Source organism: Pecten maximus, unplaced genomic scaffold (genome assembly GCF_902652985.1).
Source record: "Pecten maximus unplaced genomic scaffold, xPecMax1.1, whole genome shotgun sequence".
Taxonomy (NCBI): domain Eukaryota; kingdom Metazoa; phylum Mollusca; class Bivalvia; order Pectinida; family Pectinidae; genus Pecten; species Pecten maximus.
The window spans coordinates 78388-100595 of NW_022983045.1; the positions used below are offsets into that span (position 1 = coordinate 78388).

At 34.6% G+C, this 22208-nt stretch overlaps 1 long non-coding RNA gene across 2 annotated transcripts; it reads right to left on the minus strand.

Annotated features, from left to right (window-relative positions):
• Positions 1 to 259: 259 nt before the first annotated feature.
• LOC117321346 lies at positions 260 to 20717 on the minus strand. Of its 2 annotated transcripts, XR_004531318.1 has the most exons (6): positions 20686 to 20717; positions 20367 to 20516; positions 13325 to 13474; positions 8158 to 8205; positions 3333 to 3380; positions 260 to 312 (listed from the first exon to the last, which is right to left on the minus strand). It is a non-coding gene; the product is annotated as an uncharacterized LOC117321346 (long non-coding RNA). The 2 variants fall into 2 exon arrangements; XR_004531317.1 differs by lacking the exons at positions 20367 to 20516; positions 20686 to 20717 and adding an exon at positions 13644 to 13703.
• Positions 20718 to 22208: the final 1491 nt, after the last annotated feature.

Genomic DNA, 22208 nt, shown 5'->3' on the forward strand with positions numbered 1-22208 from the left:
CCAAACCTTTCGGGGTATAATTCTCGGAAAAGGATTATCTGACTAACGTTGTTCTTTCTTTTTATTAGCAAACAAACTTATTATATCCGGTCATTAATACGATAAGGAGATACAGGTCTACTGAATACAGGTCTACTAAATACAGGTCTACTGAAATGAAAATTATATCGGAATATGCATCTCAAAATATGTCGACATCCTTTTAAACATGTATTCATATGAATAATAACTTGGATGTAGGACAAAAGATAATTCAAAACTTACGAATACGGTCTCCTGTGAAGGAGTTTCCTTGTCCCTGTCCACCTTGCTCTGTAATTGATGAATTATAAATGAAATGACTAGTAAAAAAGAACAAATAATGAATATTTGATAGGGGATCTCTATTGTTTTTTCATAATTTAAGAATCATCAATTTTATGTTTTTGTTGTTGTGTAAAACTGATTTTCAAAGGTTACCTGTACAGTGCGAAATGAAAGCAACACGGAACGAAACGAAATCAATCGAAAATCAAACGAACGAAACGAAATCAATTGAAACGAATAAAATGAAAACATTGATTAAAATAAAAATAGAAACATTAGCCTTTACAAAGGCCTAAGTGTCCCGTTTCCATCGGTGTAAAAACAACACACAAGAATAAATCCATCGCAATAGGAAGAAAGAAGCATGGCGAATGCTAGCCCATGTGTATGAGGACATGTTTGTATCTGAACCGAGGTCGTTTTCGGCAAATGATATGTAAATGGGTCAGTATGTCGTGGGGTCCATTTTCAATGCTGAATATGGAACCGGGGTCATTTTAAAAAGAATAACATGGAAATGGGTCAGTATGTCGTGGGTCCATTATCAACGTTGAATTTGGAATCGGATTCATTTTTTTTTTAGATATATGGAAATGGGTCAGTATGTTGTGGGGTACATTTTCAACGTTCAATATGGAACCGGGGTCATTTTCAGCAAATGATATGCAAATCGGTCAGTGTGTCATGAGGTCCATTTTCAATGTTGAATATTGAACCGGGGTCATTTTACAAAATTTAGTATGCAAATGGGTCAGTATGTTGTGGGGTACATTTCCAACGTTGAATATGGAACCGGGGTCATTTAAAAAAATATATATAAATAGTTGGGCTACTGATGCATGGCAATCCTCGCAAGTTAGCCATTCTTCAAAACAAAGCAGAATGCGGATTCGTATATGACATTTTTCCAGCTGCTCATTTACATAGAAAGTTGAGCATCGTATTAGAGATTCACCGTAATATGTTGGTAATTTCTCAGTTTTAATTTCAATTTTCAACAACTATGGCATTGATTCTCACATTATATCATCATTAGGGTACATGTATATATTATATCATTTAACAGCGTTTGGTTTGAATTTTGTCAGATTTCGTATATTACGAAAATATAGTTAATATATAAGTTAATCAAATATACTGAGTCAACCCCTGGTGTACCTTACTTTATTGATATAGCATTACCACGTGACCCAAGGTCACATTGTCTTAGCACCAAAATTTTTTTTTAAAAACCGACTCGATAAGCACTGGAAGATCAGGAACTTTTATATAACTAGTGTGGAATTATATAGATATTCGAACTATTGTCCCTATCTATTGATTGTATTTAATGTTATCACTGCATTTTGGAGTCCGGTACAGATGATCAAAAGATACTGAACTGGTAATAACTTTTAATTAACATATACCTTTTGTAATAACTTGAAATCAATTTAAATTCAAAAGATAAAAAATAATCACACAATGCGATTCCGCACTCAGAATGTCTGAATTTAATTTGATATAGAATAATTGGAAATATTTCATTATATATTTATCAGAACAGAATGTTTTGCACATTGTTTTCTTTGGCACATGTAAGCGAAAGGTTAATATATGTCGGTATGGTATTTGAAGCAAACAATTTGAACATATACTAAATATGTTTATTTATGCAAAAGCAGATGTACAGTTTGGCCCTGTCAAAAGCTTCGGTCTCAATAAAGGGTAGGTCAGACAATGTTATTTGAAATTATAAGCATTTTTGTTTTGTTTTTGTTTGGTTTTAAATATCATTTAATTTTCAAAAAATTGGAAAGAAAACAAATCTATTAAAAATTGATGATGATATGAGGTTAAGCAAATAATTTGAATAGGCTGAAGTTATTCATTTTTTTATGCAGACATATGTTTCAAATATTTCAATGTGCATCAATTGGAATTGCAATAGGAAGGAGTAATGGAAAACACTCTTCCCATGCCGGGCGTCGAACTAGCGACCTTTCGCTCTCGTGGCAAACATCCTTTCACTAGGCTAAAGTAAATTCCCGCTAGTCTGAGCTAGTAAGGTGATCTTATACTCTCTACTCTTACAATATGATCAAGCTCTAGTGATGTGGAAGGACGTGATGAAGTTTCAAGCTCGATGTAGGTTCATCTTAAATAGTTCTACAAAGCTGTATGAAATCTCCGTCATCTTTAAAGAGTCGTACTTAGGTATATCAATGTCGTAATAATCAAAACGTATCTGGAACTATATTTTGTGTTACCTTTTGGACAAAAGTAACTGACTGACTGCTGTTCAACTTCTGTTCCACTACTGTGCACACATGTACGATAAGTAGAACAATGTTACAAAGTGACACACGTCATACCGTTGCGACCGAATTTTGAAATCTGAGGGCTGCGCAGTTCACTTCATTTGCACGAGGTTCACTTCCCTTCATCGGTCCATGCAAGAAACATAAAGGACAAGATAAACCAGATAACCGGTTATAATATTCCTTTATATTCAACACATGCGCAACAAGCTCTTTACTCCTTACTATCGAAAAGAATATTCTAAAGGATTCTGGAAAATTCCGCGAATCTTCAGATAAATACGACCGATTTTCAAAACCTAATTGTAAACGTTCTGTTAAAAATATCGAAAAGCCAAAGATACGATTTTTTTGAGATTTTCGGAGGCAAACGGTTGGCAAAGAGATTGATTGGGGTCTTATTCAGGATCATAGAACGTAACAACCAAGGGGTTAGAGCAAATGTATAGTTTTCATCTCCCAACCTTTCGGGGTAAAATTCTCGGAAAAGGATTATCTTACTAATCTTGTTCTTTCCTTTTATTAGCAAACAAACTTATTATATCCAGTCATTAATATGATAAGGAGATACAGGTCTACTGAATACAGGTCTACTGAATACAGGTCTACTGAATACATGTCTACTGAATACAGGTCTACTGAAATGAAAATTATATCGGAATATGCGTCTCAAAATACGTCGACATCCTTTTAAAGAAGAAGGACAAATGATAATTCAAAACTTACGAGAACTGTTTGGTGGTGGCTGGCTGCCCCCTGTACCTTGCTGTTGATCTGTAAATGATGAATTATAGACTTAATGACGATTCAAAAAGGAGCAAACAATGAATACTTTATAGGGGACCTCTATAGGTTTTTTTTTCATAATATAAGCATCGTCAAATTTATGTTAATTGTTTTGTCGTTTTTGTTTTTATCTCCATTTCATTTGATAGATATAACAAGTATTTGGAGCATCGAAGAGACATTCCACATATAAGAAAATCAAATGTATAAAAGAGGTTAAAATCAGCATAACAATAAATACTTAGATAACCATAAAACATAAGAATAACAACAGAACGATATAACAGGTGAACATAAATACATGGATACCTTATAAAATATTCACATATAATTTTGCATTAGAAGTTGAAGACGTTTTGCAATAAAATATATTAAAAATGAGACTATTCACAAATTCGTACTTATTGAAATAAGGTCACATAACTCCCCGTTATAATCACGTAACTAGATTTGGCGACCTTGACAAATCTTAAAACATCAACAGTCATGATGTCAGACGAAATATCAACTAACTTATGTACATGTATACATTGTATGTAGATTTACTCTGCTTTCAGTAGAGGATATATGTAACAGAGAGCATGATATATTAAATGTATTTCAAGTTCTCTTCAAGGGATCGAACCCGTGATCTCTTGATTACTAGTCGTATTGTCAAACGATCGAGCTAGCTAGAAGATTTATTTAACCTATATTGCTACTAGTATTAACCAGGGCTACATATAGAAAAAAAATGGTAGTGATAGAGCGGTAAATAAGACTCCAAATTATTTTTATGGTTATTTATAATCATATCATTTCAGGAATGTTTCATTTGACATTCTGACTATCATTGTCGTAACCTCGTGGATAGGTGAGATTAACAGGGTCACTTTATTGGACGTCCGTTGATTACTGGAGAAATTGGTCATATTTATAAATTAATTGTGTTTCTAGTACTTAATTCGTAGATCGGCGGTGTTTTAAATGTCCGTCACTTGCACGTCTCTTCATTAACTCAATGTCGATAATTTGCGTGCAATATTACCAGGAATTACTATCCAACATATTTTTAGTCTTGTTTTAGTGATTTGTTTTTACTGCACATTCATGTCACACATATATACAAGCATTTCATTATCAACTGCCTTACACCACACTATCGGTCCAGCAGGTAGGGCTTAAGAATTGTACCTGCTGCCCCCATTGTATGATCGTAAAAGGCGACTAAATTTGGGATCTTATCTTTTCTCCTCTTTCTGAACAACTTTTTTCTTCCTAATGTTTCCCTTGACAATGCCTCACTTTTCGCCTGTAGTTGAGCGTTCGCCGATGTGAGGAAGGCTTTGGGTTCTGTCCCCTAGCCGCTACATACCAGAGTCTTTAAAAATGGAAGTTGCTGCTCCTGCTTAGCGATCAGCATATTAGGAGTGGGACGACTGGTTCGCCCGTTGTCAGTATAATGTGACCGGGTGGGGTGTGCTGCTGGGTGTCTCAGGCGGTATGCTTCAGCGATATAGCACTATAAATTGGCAAAAGTTCTGGCCCATCACAAGGACACTTAACAAGAACATACCGCAGCCTCCCAAAACACACATATGCACTCGCAACACGCATGCATGTCGCACGCACGGGAGGCCGTCCTTGAATGACCTTAGCTGTTAGTAGGACGTTAAACAAAATAAACCAACCAACCAAACACCACACTAACTTTTTATTTCTATCGGAATCTTCGTTGCAGTAGCGAACTAGATTTCACCTCGTATTCATTCATTTCGATCAGATCTTTTTAACACGATTGCTTAACTCTTGTAGAGTTCAATAGTTTAAATTACCTTGGATGGCGTCATCCGTCGTCCATCCTTAACAACTCACATTTTCGACTTCTTCTCCACAACCGTGGAACCAAATTTAATGAAATTTAGCAGGAAGCTTCCATGGCTGGCCAAATGTCAACCACAATTGTAAATAATATGTTCACCAACCCCCAGGGGCCACAGGGGCGTGACTAACATTTCAAAAATCTTCTCAACTCCCAGATATGGTAGAATCAAATACTCCTCACAGGTAGAAAGGTCTTAAGGTGCTTAACCAAAATTGTGAACTTCATGACTCTGAGTCTCATGTTTGCCCCGGAGAAGGGGGTAAAATTTACTAGAGTTTATATAGGAAAATAACATTTTTGACAATCATTTGTTTCATTTCCATTGGAATTCATTCTAATTTGGTTAGGATAATATCAGCATGGGATGATAGTTTCATAGTATGCAAATGTTGGCCCTGACTAACCCCCCAGGGTCAAATTAGCTTAAATTTCAAAAACATCTTCCCAAGGCCCAAATAAGGTAAAATCAAATACTCTTATTAAATGGAAGAGTCTTAATATGCTTTACCAAAATAGTGAATTGCATGACCCTGAGGTATCATATTTATCCCTGGGGAGGGGCTAAACTTTACTGAAGTTTATACAAGGAAATCACATTTTTGAACATCATTTGTTTCATTTTTATTTGAATTAGCAGTTTTTGAAGGCAATTTGCTGTATGTACTTTTTGGCCGAACTGACCCCCAAGGGCTGATGGGAGTGGTAAAAAAGGGTCAAGTCACATTTACAAAAATATTGCAATGCTCAGATGAACGTTAAGGCCCATGGGCCTCTTGCTGTTATGTTTTTTTTCGGGTAAGACATTCAGTTCTTAATACATGGAATAGGGTTTTAATCAGAAATGTACACCTAAGGTTAAAATAAAAGTTACTGACAAGTGGAATGATATTATCCAAACCTCATCAGGACAAACCAGTGAGCAGTGTCAAGCTGGAACACAGTGTGCGCTCAGGTAGAGTTTGAACTGTTCATCGGAACATACTGTTACAATTGCACGAAATGAGGCGGAGCCACATGAATCAATTGTACGATCTTTGAACGATAGCATGTCTGATTCAAGTTCGAACGCGAGGGTGGAGTAAGTGTCATCTTACGTACCTAGGGCCACTCGACAAGGTATCAGGGTATCTATAAATTGGTCTGACAATCTACATATCAGTGTAGAGAACAGCGATTCTCAAAATCTTTCTATAGTCGATATAGTGACAAAGTAGGGACTAGACACAGGGATAAAACGGACTGGTTTGAGGATATACAGGCAAGTCCTGTAGTAAACGAATTTGTAGTAAGGGAACAAAGCCCAAACACTCTAAAAGATTGCGTTAACCTCAAGATCGGTTTAGGGAATCGCATATGGGCGAAGTTGTTGAAGAGGACAGGGTTTTATGATGAAAATGTATGAGCAATTTTCTAATTTCAGTAGTTTGTTTCATTAAATGAAATATTTTGAATGATTTGGTTTCAGACTGGAGATTAGGAGAAAAACTCTGATACAAGTTCTTCTCAACCTTATTGTTTTTCCCCCAAAACCATTATTTGATAATTATTTATGTACTTATAGTACAGTTGTAATGCAATTTTATTTGCTAATCAAACTGATACAAATTTGTTAAAAACTAGTTGGAAATTATTGAATTTTGTTGTTGATATTCTTGTTTTCTTGTACTGAGAAATTACGAACTAAGAATGTCGGGACGACATTTTTAAACAAGGGAATAAGTATTTGCTAAACTCATACATGAAAATTATATGAATCTATTGTGATTGATATGTTGACCTCTAATATTCTATAAATACTTTAATTATATCGGAGATATTCAAAAAGTAACAGTATAGTAATAATGATATCATTAGGAATAGTCATAAAGGTATATTTGAGTATGAATTGGTAATATTTAAGTTGGTTTACTAAACGCAAACGTAAGTCTGATGTTAACTGTAAATCAAAATTTGATATTGGATCCAAAATATTCTATCAAAGTGATGAAAACACAACAACTTTCTTTTGTATTTTATATTAAGAAAAATATAAACTGTTGGAAGTTAAGTTTTTGAAATATTAAAAACACTTCGAGTACAAGATAGTTCCAATCCATTTTTAGAGACCACAAACAACTTGCCAAAAATATTGTTTTTGTTCCCAACTTCTATTTCTTACGTGGTTTGTTAAAAGTCTTTAAATCAAATTAATGCTATCATACATTTTCAATGAAAAAAAATAACTTGAAGTGCCAGATCTATTCAGCTATTTTATATAAGGTTTTCGAATAAAAAAATCATTAACCCTAATTAAAAATCAATTATATTAGATGCGTTGTTAGGAAGCCAATTAAAAATGAACCAAAAAATAATGAGATGATCTATACAAAGATAAAACAGTAATACCTATCTTATTGTTATACATATAGTCTAAATATATATACATTTATCTATACAAAATATGTTCTATTTGCGCGTTACTGTTTACAGAAAATATCCTCTGTCTACCTGTGAAACCTATTTCTAGGTATTCATGTATATACATAAAGTTATTGGGTCTTATTCAGGATCATAGAACGTAACAACCAAGGGGTTAGAGCAAATGTAATGGGTTTTCATCTCCCAACCTTTCGGGGTAAAATTCTCGGAAAAGGATTATCTGACTAACCTTTTTTTATTAGCAAACAAACTTACTATATCCGGTCATTAATATGATAAGGAAATACGGGTCTACTGAACACAGGTCTACTGAATACAGGTCTACTGAACACAGGTCTACTGAATACAGGTCTACTGAATACAGGTCTACTGAAATGAAAATTATATCAGAATATGCGTCTCAAAATATGTCGACATCCTTTTAAACATGTATTCATATGGATGATATCTTGGAAGTAGGACAAATGATAATTCAAAACTTACGAGAACTGTTTGGTGGTGGCTGGCCGCCCCCTGCACCTTGCTGTTGATCTGTAATTGATGAATTATAGACATATAATGACGAGTAAAAAAGGAGCAAACAATGAATACTTTATAGGGGACCTCTATATATTTTTTCATAATATAAGCATCGTCAAATTTATGTTAATTGTTTTGTCGTTTTTTGTTTTTATCTCCATTTCATTTGATAGATATAACAAGTATTTGAAGCATCGAAAGATATTCCACATATAAGAAAACCAAATGTATAAAAGAGGTTAAAATCAGCATAACAATACATACTTAGATGACCATAAAACATAAGAATAACAACAGTACGATATAACAGATGAACATAAATACATGGATACCTTATAAAATATTCACATATAATTTTGCATTAGAAGTTGAAGACGTTTTGAAATAAAATTTATTAAAAATGAGATTTTTCACAAATTCTTATTTATTGAAATAAGGTCACATAACTCCCCGTTATAATCACATAACTAGATTTGGCGACCTTGACACATTTTAAAACATCAACAGACAAGATGTCAGACGAAATATCAACTAACTTAGGTATACATTGTATGTAGATTTACTCTGCTTTCAGCAGAGGATATATGTAACAAACCGCAGGATATATTAAATTTATTTCAAGTTCTCTTCAAGGGATCGGATCCGGGATCTCTTGATTACTAGTCGTATTCTCAAACGATCGAGCTAAATAGTAGATTTATTTAGCCTATATTGCTACTAGTATTAACCAGGGCTACATATAGAAAAAAAATGGTAGTGATAGAGCGGTAAATAAGACTCCAAATTATTTTTATGGTTATTTATAATCATATCATTTTCAGGAATGTTTCATTTGACATTCTGACTATCATTGTCGTAACCTCGTGGGTAGGTGGGATTAACAGGGTTAATTTATTGGACGTCCGTTGATTACTGGAGAAATTGGTCATATTTATAAATTAATTGTGTTTCTAGTACTTAATTCGTAGATCGGCGGTGTTTTAAATGTCCGTCACTTGCATGTTTCTTCATTAACTCAATGTCGATAATTTTCCTGCAAAATTTCCGAGAATTACTATCCAACATATCTTTAGTCTTGTTTTAGTGATTTGTTTTTACTGCACATTCAGGTCACACATATATACAAGCATTTCATTATCAACTGCCTTACACCACACTAACTGCCCAGCAGGTAGGGCGTAAGAATTGTACCTGCTGCCCCCATTGCAGGATCGTAAGAGGGGAGTTAATTTGGGATCTTATATTTTCTCCTCTTTCTGAACCACTTTCTTCTTCCTAATGTCTCCCTTGACAATGCCTCACTTATCGCCTTTAGTTGAGCGTTCGCCGCTGTGAGGAAGGCTTTGGGTTCTGTCTCCTAGCCGAGACATACCAGAGTCTTTAAAAATGGAAGTTGCTGCTCCTGCTCAGCGCTCAGCATATTAGGAGTGGGACGACTGGTTCGCCCGTTGTCAGTATAATGTGACCGGGTGGGGTGTGCTGCTGGGTGTCTCAGGCGGTATGCTTCAGTGATATAGCACTATAAATCGGCAGAAGTTCCGGCCCATCACAAGGAGACTTAACAAGAACATACCGCAGCCTCCCAAAACACACATATGCACTTGCAACACGCATGCATGTCGCACGCACGGGAGGCCGTCCTTGAATGACCTTAGCTGTTAGTAGGACGTTAAACAAAATAAACCAACCAACCAAACACCACACTAACTTTTTATTTCTATCGGAATCTTCGTTGCAGTAGCGAACTAGGTTTCACCTCGTATTCATTCATTTCGATCAGATCTTTTTAACACGATTGCTTAACTCTTGTAGAGTTCAATAGTTTAAATTACCTTGGATGGCGTCATCCGTCGTCCATCCTTAACAACTCACATTTTCGACTTCTTCTCCACAACCGTGGAACCAAATTTAATGAAATTTAGCAGGAAGCTTCCATGGCTGGCCAAATGTCAACCACAATTGTAAATAATATGTTCACCAACCCCCAGGGGCCACAGGGGCGTGACTAACATTTCAAACATCTTCTCAACTCCCAGATATGGTAGAATCAAATACTCCTCACAGGTAGAAAGGTCTTAAGGTGCTTAACCAAAATTGTGAACTTAATGACCCTGGGTCTCATGTTTGCCCCTGAGGAGGGGGTAAAATTTACTAGAGTTTATATAGGAAAATAATATTTTTGACTATCATTTGTTTCATTTCCATTAGAATTCATTCTAATTTGGTTAAGATAATATCAGCATGGGATGATAGTTTCATAGTATGCACATGTTGGCCCCAGGGGCTGATGGGCGGGGCTAAAAAGGGTCAAATTAGCTTAGATTTCGAAAACATCTTCCCATGGCCCAAATAATGTGAAATCAAATACTCTTCTTAAATGGAAGAGTCTTAATATGCTTTACCAAAATAGTGAATTGCATGACCCTGAGGTATCCTGTTTATCCCTGGGGAGGGGCTAAACTTTACTGAAGTTTATACAAGGAAATCACATTTTTTAACATCATTTGTTTCATTTTTATTGGAATTAGCAGTTTTTGAAGGCAATTTGCTGGTATGCACTTTTTGGCCGAACTGACCCCCAAGGGCTGATGGGAGTGGTAAAAATGGGTCAGTCACATTTACAAAAGTATTGCAATGCTCAGATGAACGTTAAGGCCCATGGGCCTCTTGCTGTTATGTTTTTTTTTCGGGTAAGACATTCAGTTCTCAATACATGGAATAGGGTTTTAATCCGAAATGTAAACCTAAGGTTAAAATAAAAGTTACTGACAAGTGGAATGATATTATCCAAACCTCATAAGGACAAACCAGTGTGCAGTGTCAAGCTGAAACAGTTTGTGCTCAGGTAGAGTTTGAACTGTTTATCGGAACATACTGTTACAATTGCACGAAATGAGGCGGAGCCACATGAATCAATTGTACGATATTTGAACGATAGCATGTCTGATTCAAGTTCGAACTCGAGGATGGAGTAAGTGTCATCTTACGTACCTAGGGCCACTCGACAAGGTATCAGGGTATCTATAAATTGGTCTGACAATCTACATATCAGTGTAGAGAACAGTGATTCTCAAAATCTTTCTATAGTCGATATAGTGACAAAGTAGGGACTAGACACAGGGATAAAACGGACTGGTTTGAGGATATACAGGCAAATCCTGTAGGAAACGAATTTGTAGTAGGGGAACAAAGCCCAAGGCACTCTAAAAGATTGCGTAAACCTCAAGATCGGTTAAGGGAATCGCATATGGGCCAAGTTGTTGAAGAGGACTGGGTTTTATGATAAAAATGTATGAGCAATTTTCTAATTTCAGTAGCTTGTTTTATTAAATGAAATATTTTGAATGATTTGGTTTCAGACTGGAGATTAGGAGAAAAATTTTGATACACGTTCTTCTCAACCTTATTGTTTTCCCCCAAAACCATTATTTGATGATTATTTATGTACTTATAGTAATGCAATTTTATTTGCTAATCAAACTGATACAAATTTGTTAAAAACGAGTTGAAAATTATTGAATTTTTGTTGTTGATATTCTTGTTTTCTTGTACTGAGAAATTACGAACTAAGAATGTCGGGACGACATTTTTAAACAAGGGAATAAGTATTTACTAAACTCATACATGAAAATTTTATGAATCTATTGTGATTTATATGTTGACCTCTAATACTCTATACATACTTCAATTATATCGGAGATATTCAAAAAGTAACAGTATAGTAATAATGATATCATTAGGAATAGTCATAAAGGTATATTTGAGCATGAATTAGTAATATTAAAGTTGGTTTACTAAACGGAAACGTAAGTCTTATGTTAACTGTCAATCAAAATTTGATATTGGATCCAGAATATTCTATCAAAGTGACGAAAACACAACAACTTTCTTTTGTATTTTATATTAAGAAAAATATAAACTGTTGGAAGTTAAGTTTTTGAAATATTAAAAACATTTCGAGTACAAGATAGTTCCAATCCATTTTCAGAGACCACAAACAACTTGCCAAAAATATTGTTTTTTTTCCCCAACTTCTATTTCTTACGTGGTGTGTTAAAAGTCTTTCAAAAATCAAATCAATGCTATCATACATTTTCAATGAAAAAAAAAAATTACTTGAAGTGCCAGATCTATTCAGCTATTTTATATAACGTTTTCGAATAAAACAATCATTAACCCTAATTAAAAATCAATATTATTATATTAGATGCATTTTTAGTAAGCCAATTAAAAATGAACCAAAAAATAATAAGATGATCTATACAAAGATAAAACAGTAATACCTATCTTAGTGTTATATATATAGTCTAAATATACAACACTTATCTATACACAATATATTCTATTTGCGCGTTACTGTTTACAGAAAATATCCTCTGTCTACTGTGAAGCCTATTTCTAGGTATTCATGTATATACATCAAGTTAAATCCTCGCAAGGTGCTCGTTACATTCTACATACCAAACTGGTTGTCGGCGTCGGCTGGTTTGAAGCGCGACGCGCATGAGTGGCGCGAGCTTATGAATATTCCACAAAATATAATGAGTTCGGTTTCCGTGTACAGCATTAACTCCCATGCGTTGCGTCTATGTCTATCTGTAACCTGTTAAAGGGCCTATAGTATTATACAATATGGCTTTAGCATTCACAGGGGTTTTATTTCCCAGTACGACGATCCTGAACAATAAAACGATAGGGGCAAGCAATGGGTTGTTGTTTTTTTCAAATTATCAAAATCTGTTTTTATTTCCATTTATTTGCTGCTATCACGATTATACATCTGCATATTTGTTACGCTTTTATAATAATACTTATCAACGATATCATGATCTGAATTTAGCGGTCATAGAGCTGCGAGTTGTAACAGGAATAGCTAACGGGACCGGCTACTTCCTCCTTACTAGATAACCTGCTGGTACCACGCATTTTTGGGTTACAAATTCTAAATGCATTTTCCAAAATTCGATGTGCACCAAGTCGCACGAATTGTTATAACTTGTCAAATGCACAAAATTCTACGTGTTATAGTTTTGTTGGGAAAGTTGCACAAAATACTCAGTATTTGTGAGTTGTTTTTAATAGCAAACACACAGTTATAACATCAGGCTTTAACTTTATAGGAAACACTTACTGCTCATAATCGTTTGAGGTTACGTTTTTCTTGCTTTGTTTTTCTTTTCACTATATCTCTCAAATCTTCAAACAAGTGACTTTTGTGTGACCGCTAGGGTGTACACAAACTCCACAACGCGAGAGTTTAGTTCCAGAATTCTCTAGAAGCCTACAATTGCAATCAAATAATAAAAAGTCCTTTAGACAGGATAATTGTAGGATATTAGCAGACAAAGTAACTGTTATATCAGAATTATAATATAAACTATGTAAATTATTAAACTACTATATAATACTCCGACAAATATACAAAAATATAGATTGTTAGACTGCCTTACCAAGTTCCAGGGTTCCTGTTCAGCAGTGCGAGTGGTTGAGGTGTGCCTGTGCATGCGCCTAAACGATTTATCGAGATACATGCGCAGTCACGGGTGTTCGATGCTCACACATTCAATATTTCTAGGTTAGGTTTTATGCACACGAACTTAGGTAAGCGTTAATTTCCTTATTATGTGTGCGTTTTATGCATCACTAACCTCTACACAATGTATGTGACGTTAGACATGAAAAACTTTGCATCTAACGACAGCCATTTCGAATCTGCCACTAAGGTGACATCACCATGTACACTTGGAAAGACTTGGCTTGGATAATGTACCGAGAAATACATAAGGTAATGAAGGTGTAGAGATATAACTCAATAATTGGTTATGTATGCTGACGACACTGTTCTGTTCTCCGAGTCCGAGGAAGGATTACGAACTATGTTAAACAAACAAAAAATGTTGTATTTCGCAATGCTTGCAATTTGCCAAATATCAATAGATTGATTTTGTCTGTTGATGTTTTAAGATGTGTCACTTGCCTTTATTCATGTTGAAAGCTTAATATCTGTGATTATACTGCCTGATAAATATTCTATGATATTTTTAATGATGTCTTTCTTATTATTCATTTCATCATTGTTTAAACTGTGAGGAACATTGGAGACCCTGAGGCCCTATATCTGGGATATTAACATTTTATTTTTAAGATAAAAAAAGCAGAAGCCTTCCACCGTGGAGGCAAGCTTCAAGTCCAGCCGGCGAAATTTTTAATTATTACCTTCCTTTATTTTTTTTTTAGATTTTTTAATGAATATATTTATTATATACCTATCTATATTTTAGAAGGGGTATATATATTCACCCACACATGTGTCTATAGTTGTTGTAATTGAGATTTGCTCGGGATGTAAATGGTTTTTAAACACAAACACCAGTAATGCTAAGCTCTACAGTATGCGAACATATACACATATGAAATAGTCATAGTAATTGTTCAAATTACAACTGAATTTTCTAATTGTTATAATCAATTAAATATATTGAAACATTGGAAGGTAAATTCAATTGCACTAATGTTTTTGAAAAAATGAATATTATATTTGATGATCATGATAACATGTACTTTGTCGGTTACAACAGCTGTTCATGTAACGGTTAAAATCTATATTATAAAGCCAGTTTTATTAGTTGTGGATATACCGAAGTAACGTGTGCCAAAGTAATGTGTACTATGTCAGTAACGATGATGATCAATAAATCTTCAACAGCTTTAACTTATTATTTGTCATTACTCTTTCGGATTCCTGTTCATGCAATTTTGGACTAAATCATGTTCCTTTGATCTTTGATCTTTTATAAAGCCGGATTTCTTTTTATACACTGATATATCACGGTCTCTCCCGGTAAAGCGTGCAGGCAAGTGATCATTTTAATGTTAGGAGAGAGTGAATGAAAATCTTGGATGGCCATTCATACATGTGTTCAACTTGAATTTTAGGTTACTTGGGGGAATGTGATTTTAACTATTCCGAGATGTTTCCATCAAACTAAGTAACATATTCCAATTTGGTTTTTCTCATCCTCTAGGGTATCTAAGACACCTAGGATACTTCCAATGAACATTTCGGCGGAGCAATTACCGTAAGGATGTTTAGGAGTAGTCTGGTCTTATTAACCCCTGCTAGCTTAAAGTGTTCTGTTTTAACTTTGGACTCAAAGTTAAGACCCTTTATTACTATTCAATCTTCCAGGAAAGCTGTAAAATACAGTTATAGTACAGCTATAGTGTGAACTTTCTGATTGCGACAAGTTACGACTAAAGCATACCTTGTAAAGTGATCAATTATGACTAACAAAATCTCATAGCCACTTTGAACTTGCCAACCCCGATGAAGTCTACAGAAAAAACTCCATTTGTCTAGACTTCTCAATAGGAACCAAATCAACAACAGCCTTTACTGGTGTCTTACGGAGAACACACAGCGCTCGCAACCTTTCCTGTCTTCTTCTGTGTCATTACCTTACCCTGATGACTTGCATCATTCTGAGCATATAGGGATTCACTTTTAAGTGTTTTCACCCTGGAAAGAATACCGGTTCTCAAAGAGCTCTGAAACTTGATAATTCTTCTACTTATTTCTGCCAATCATTGGTACCTAGTGTTTCAGATAAAACTGCACACCCACTGGCAACACCAGGCACAGGGTCGGCCGCTTTACGATCAATGAATATGGCTACAGTAACAGCAGATTTGCAAACAGCCTTGACAACCTCCGAATTCATTTTTGAGAAAATATCTGCATTATGCAGTCAAATTGAGCGATTGAAATCGCAGTTGTTTTATATGGCAAATCTATACAAATCCTTCACCTGAAGGTGGTTCACTGTTATCAAGGATACACATCTCAGTTCAAAATAATCATTCTGAATTGATGTCTTCATAGGTTTGATCGTTTAAATGTGTTGTTTTGTTGTTAGAAATAAAAATACTACCGTGGTAAAATGCTTTCACTTTCTATTTTCGGAACTTTCTAGACGGTGACGTCACAGCCATAACTGTCAAGAGTGTTACAGAGGTTATTTTTGTGAATTACAATAGCTTTAAGTAGTTTTTATTGTAAACTCGAATCATGTCAGTTCAAAATAATCATTCTGAATTGATGTATTCATCTCAACAGTGAAATAAAGGTGTTGTTTTGTTGCTAGAAATAAAAATACTACCATGGTAAAATGGTTTCACTTTCTATTCCCGGAACATTTTAGACTGTGACGTCACAGTCATAACTGTCTTGAGTTGTACGTAGGTCATTTCTTTTCATGATTTTGTCATTATTTGTAATTTTTTGTCATGATTTTGTCATTATTTTTCTGAGAGGACAGACATTCTTCAATTACAGTTATCTTGGAGATTCTGTAATGAACACCAAACATTGAAACCAATACACCTGAAGTCAAAATGAGCGATTGAAAGGTCTTAATATGCTTTACCAAAATAGTGAATTGCATGACCCTGAGGTATCATGTTTATCCCTGGGGAGGGGCTAAACTTTACTGAAGTTTATACAAGGAAATCACATTTTGGAACATCATTTGTTTCATTTTTATTGGAATTAGCAGTTTTTGAAGGCAATTTGCTGGTATGCACTTTTTGGCCGAACTGACCCCCAAGGGCTGATGGGAGTGGTAAAAAAGGGTCAGTCACATTTACAAAAATATTACAATGCTCAGATGAACGTTAAGGCCCATGGGCCTCTTGCTGTTATGTTTTTTTTTTTCGGGTAAGACATTCAGTTTTCAATACATGGAATAGGGTTTTAATCAGAAATGTAAACCTAAGGTTAAAATAAAAGTTACTGACAAGTGGAATGATATTATCCAAACCTCATAAGGACAAACCAGTGTGCAGTGTCAAGCTGAAACAGTGTGCGCTCAGGTAGAGTTTGAACTGTTTATCGGAACATACTGTTACAACTGCACGAAATGAGGCGGAGCCACATGAATCAATTGTACGATCTTTGAACGATAGCATGTCTGATTCAAGTTCGAACTCGAGGGTGGAGTAAGTGTCATCTTACGTACCTAGGGCCACTCGACAAGGTATCAGGATATCTATAAATTGGTCTGACAATCTACATATCAGTGTAGAGAACAGTGATTCTCAAAATCTTTCTATAGTCGATATAGTGACAAAGTAGGGACAAGACACAGGGATAAAACGGACTGGTTTGAGGATATACAGGCAAGTCCTGTAGGAAACGAATTTGTAGTAAGGGAACAAAGCCCAAGGCACTCTAAAAGATTGCGTAAACCTCAAGATCGGTTTAGGGAATGGTATATGGGCCAAGTTGTTGAAGAGGACTGGGTTTTATGATAAAAATGTATGAGCAATTTTCTAATTTCAGTAGCTTGTTTTATTAAATGAAATATTTTGAATGATTTGGTTTCAGACTGGAGATTAGGAGAAAAATTCTGATACACGTTCTTCTCAACCTTATTGTTTTTCCCCAAAACCATTATTTGATGATTATTTATGTACTTATAGTAATGCAATTTTATTTGCTAATCAAACTGATACAAATTTGTTAAAAACGAGTTGAAAATTATTGAATTTTTGTTGTTGATATTCTTGTTTTCTTGTACTGAGAAATTACGAACTAAGAATGTCGGGACGACATTTTTAAACAAGGGAATAAGTATTTACTAAACTCATTCATGAAAATTATATGAATCTATTGTGATTTATATGTTGACCTCTAATACTCTATACATACTTCAATTATATCGGAGATATTCAAAAAGTAACAGTATAGTAATAATGATATCATTAGGAATAGTCATAAAGGTATATTTGAGTATGAATTAGTAATACAGTAAAACTAGGATAAGTTGAAGTCGACGGGACCAAGCAAAATATTCGACTTATCCGTGTTTGAATACGGTGACAAAATACCCGACTATCATCGGTTGTATTCAGAACAAGTGCTTGCATGATAACAAAGTCGAAAATAAGCAATTAATAATAACAAAGAAATGAATTAATGGTACATGATAACAATTATTCCTTTATCTAATAAACAATATTGTGCACGGTTATAATTACAGATCAAAACAAAGTTCATGCGTAAAATCATCTTTGACATAGACACACGATCGATTTACACACGGAAGTCGTACAATGACAACATAATATTCTATGAAAACGTTACATACATTATAAGAATATAAATGTATATCTTGTACTCATATTATTATCTTAAAATCCATTTACATGTATATTGTTCTACAATTCAACAATATTAAACAATTAACAGTCCGGGAAAATTGATCGACCGTACACATGCTGATTTTGTATCAAAGGTGAAGGCCGCGGTCAGTGTTTATCGGCTGCATAGCATTGCCACGATCTTTTGAACATAGTAAAAACATCCCGCATATCATTGTTACTATTGGATCGTCGTATTCAGAAGTTAGGCATATAAATATATCAATGACAGACAGGTATTTTTTCTTTGTATTTTTCGATGGAAGATATGTAGTTTATCGTTTATTTTTTCCTTATTTTGTTCGGCGGTCATGTGTATCAAAACAGTAAACAGAACACATATTGGTTTGTAGACTAAAACGTGCACATTTTATTCTTAGTTATGTATACCTGAACGTTTTACGTCACCTGTGCACCTGTATAAACAATGGGATGGTGTGGGACCGACAGCCGGAAACTAACAATAGGCTCTGGTAACACCGTTACGGGTGATCGGTTACACTCGGTCAATCAGACGAGGCCAGCAAATTTTACCTGAGACAGTATGACGCCTTGATGTTCGATACAAAAATGGAAATGGTATAGTTTAGAAGGAAGGGACCACAAAATATATTCAAACAACCGCAGTATTCGATTCAACAGTGTTCGAATCATCCGTGCTTAATTTACTAAGATAAAGAAGGGAAAAAATCGGGACCGAACGAAATGTTCGACTCATCCGATGTATTCGATTCAACCGTGTTCGACACAAGTGAGTTTTACTGTATTTAAGTTGGTTTACTAAACGGAAACGTAAGTCTGATGTTAACTGTAAATCAAAATTTGATATTGGATCCAGAATATTCTATCAAAGTGATGAAAACACAACAACTTTCTTTTGTATTTTATATTAAGAAAAATATAAACTGTTGGAAGTTAAGTTTTTGAAATATTAAAAACACTTCGAGTACAAGATAGTTCCAATCCATTTTCAGAGACCACGAACAACTTGCCAAATAAATTTTTGTTTGTTCCCAATTTCTATTTCTTATGTTGTTTGTTAAAAGTCTTTATATCAAATTAATGCTATCATACATTTTCAATGAAAAAAAATAACTTGAAGTGCCAGATCTATTCAGCTATTTTATATAAGGTTTTCGAATAAAAACAATCTTTAACCCTAATTAAAAATCAATTATATTAGATGCATTGTTAGTAAGCCAATTAAAAATGAACCAAATAAATAAGATGATCTATACAAAGATAAAACAGTAATACCTAACTTATTGTTATATATATAGTCTAAATATATATACATTTATCTATACACAATATGTTCTATTTGCGCGTTACTGTTTACAGAAAATATCCTCTGTCTACCTGTGAAGCCTATTTCTAGGTATTCATGAGTTCGGTTTCCGTGTACAGCATTAACTCCCATGCGTTGCGTCTATGTCTATCCGTAACCTGTTAAAGGGCCTATAGTAGTATACAATATGGCTTTGGCATTCACATGGGTTTTATTTCCCAGTACGACGATCCTGAACAATAAAACGATAGGGGCAAGCAATGGGTTGTTGTTTCTTTCAAATGATCACAGTCTGTTTTTATTTCCATTTATTATTATTATACAGATTATACATCTGTATATTTGTTACGCTTTTATAATAATACTAATCGACGATATCATGATCTGAATTTAGCGGTCATAGAGCTGCGAGTTGTAACAGGAATAGCTAACGGGACCGGCTACTTCCTCCTTACTAGATAACCTGCTGGTACCACGCATTTTTGGGTTACAAATTCTAAATGCATTTTCCAAAATTCGATGTGCACCAAGTCGCACGAATTGTTATAACTTGTCAAATGCACAAAATTCTACGTGTTATAGTTTTGCTGGGAAAGTTGCACAAAATACTCGGTATTTGTGAGTTGTTTTTAATAGCAAACACACAGTTATAACATCAGGCTTTAACTTGATAGGAAACACTTACTGCTCATAATCGTTTGAGGTTGCGTTTTTCTTGCTTTGTTTTTCTTTTCACTATATCTCTCAAATCTTCAAACAAGTGACTTTTGTGTGACCGCTAGGGTGTACACAAACTCCGCAATGCAAGAGTTTAGTTCCAGAAATCTCTAGAAGCCTACAATTACAATCAAATAATAAAAAGTCCTTTAGACAGGATAATTGTAGGATATTAGCAGACAAAGTTACTGTTATATCAGAATTATAATATAAACTATGTAAATTATTAAACTACTATATAATACTCCGACATATATACAAAACTAAAGATTGTTAGACTGCCTTACCAAATTCCAGGGTTCCCGTTCAGCAGTGCGAGTGGTTGAGGTGTGGCTGCGCATGCGCCTAAACGATTTATCGAGATACATGCGCAGTCACGAGTGTTCGATGCTCACACATTCGATATTTCTAGGTTAGGTTTTATGCACACGAACTTAGGTAAGCGTTAATTTCCTTATTATGTGTGCGTTTTATGCATCACTAACCTCTTCACAATGTATGTGACGTTAGACATGAAAAACTTTGCATCTAACGACAGCCAATTCGAATCTCCCACTAAGGTGACATCACCATGTACACTTGGAAAGGCTTGGCCCGGATAATGTACCGAAAAATACTTAAGGTAATGAAGGTGTAGAGATATAGCACAATAATTGGTTATGTATGCTGACGAAACTGTTCTGTTCTCCGAGTCCAAGGAAGGATTACAAACTATGTTAAACAAACAAAAAATGTTGTATTTCGCAATGCTTGCAATTTGCCCAATACCACTAGATTGATCTTGTCTGTTGATGTTTTAAGATGTGTCAAGGTCGCTCAAAGTTGCGATTTTAAAATTTACTGAGGAAAAATGTATTACTTATATTTTCACATATCATCGCAATCGGGATAACATGAAGCTTTTTAAGAAACTGTGAGGATGCAATACGTGTTTACGTCACTTGCTTTTCTTTATGTTGAAAGCTTAGTATCTGTGATTATACTGCCTGATAAATATTCTATGATATTTTTAATGATGTCTTTCTTATTATGCATTTCATCTTTGTTTAAACTGTGAGGAACATTGGAGACCCTGAGGCCCTATATCTGGGATATTAACATTTTATTTTTAAGATAAAAAAAGCAGAAGCCTTCCACCGTGGAGGCGGGCTTCCATTCCAGCCGGCGAAATTTTTAATTATTACCCTTTTTTAGATTTTTTAATGAATATTTTTATTATATACCTATCTTTATTTTAGAAGGGGTATATATATTCACCAACATATGTGTCTATAGTTGTTGAAATTGATATTTGCTCGGAATGTAAATGGTTTTTAAACACAAACACCAGTAATGCTAAGCTCTACAGTATGCTAACGATATATTTAGTATTATCTTTTCGTAACTCATTTGCAAATATAGTGATTTGAGAGAAAAAGACTCTTTCATTATTTGCGTTTGTAGGATAAGGATATTCAACATTTTGTGACCCCTCGGGAGGAATTTCCCTATCCTACATATACACATATGAAATATATTGAAACATTGGAAGGTAAATTCAATTGCACTAATGTTTTTGAAAAAAAAGAATATTATATTTGATGATCATGATAACATGTACTTTGTCGGTTACAACAGCTGTTCATGTAACGGTTAAAATCTCTATTATAAAGCCAGTTTTATTAGTTGTGGATATACCGAAGTAACGTGTGCCAGTCAGTAACGATGATGATCAATAAATCTTCAACAGGTTTAACTTATTTTTTGTCATTACTATTTCGGATTCCTGTTCATGCAATTTTGGACTAAAATGTTCCTTTGATCTTTGATC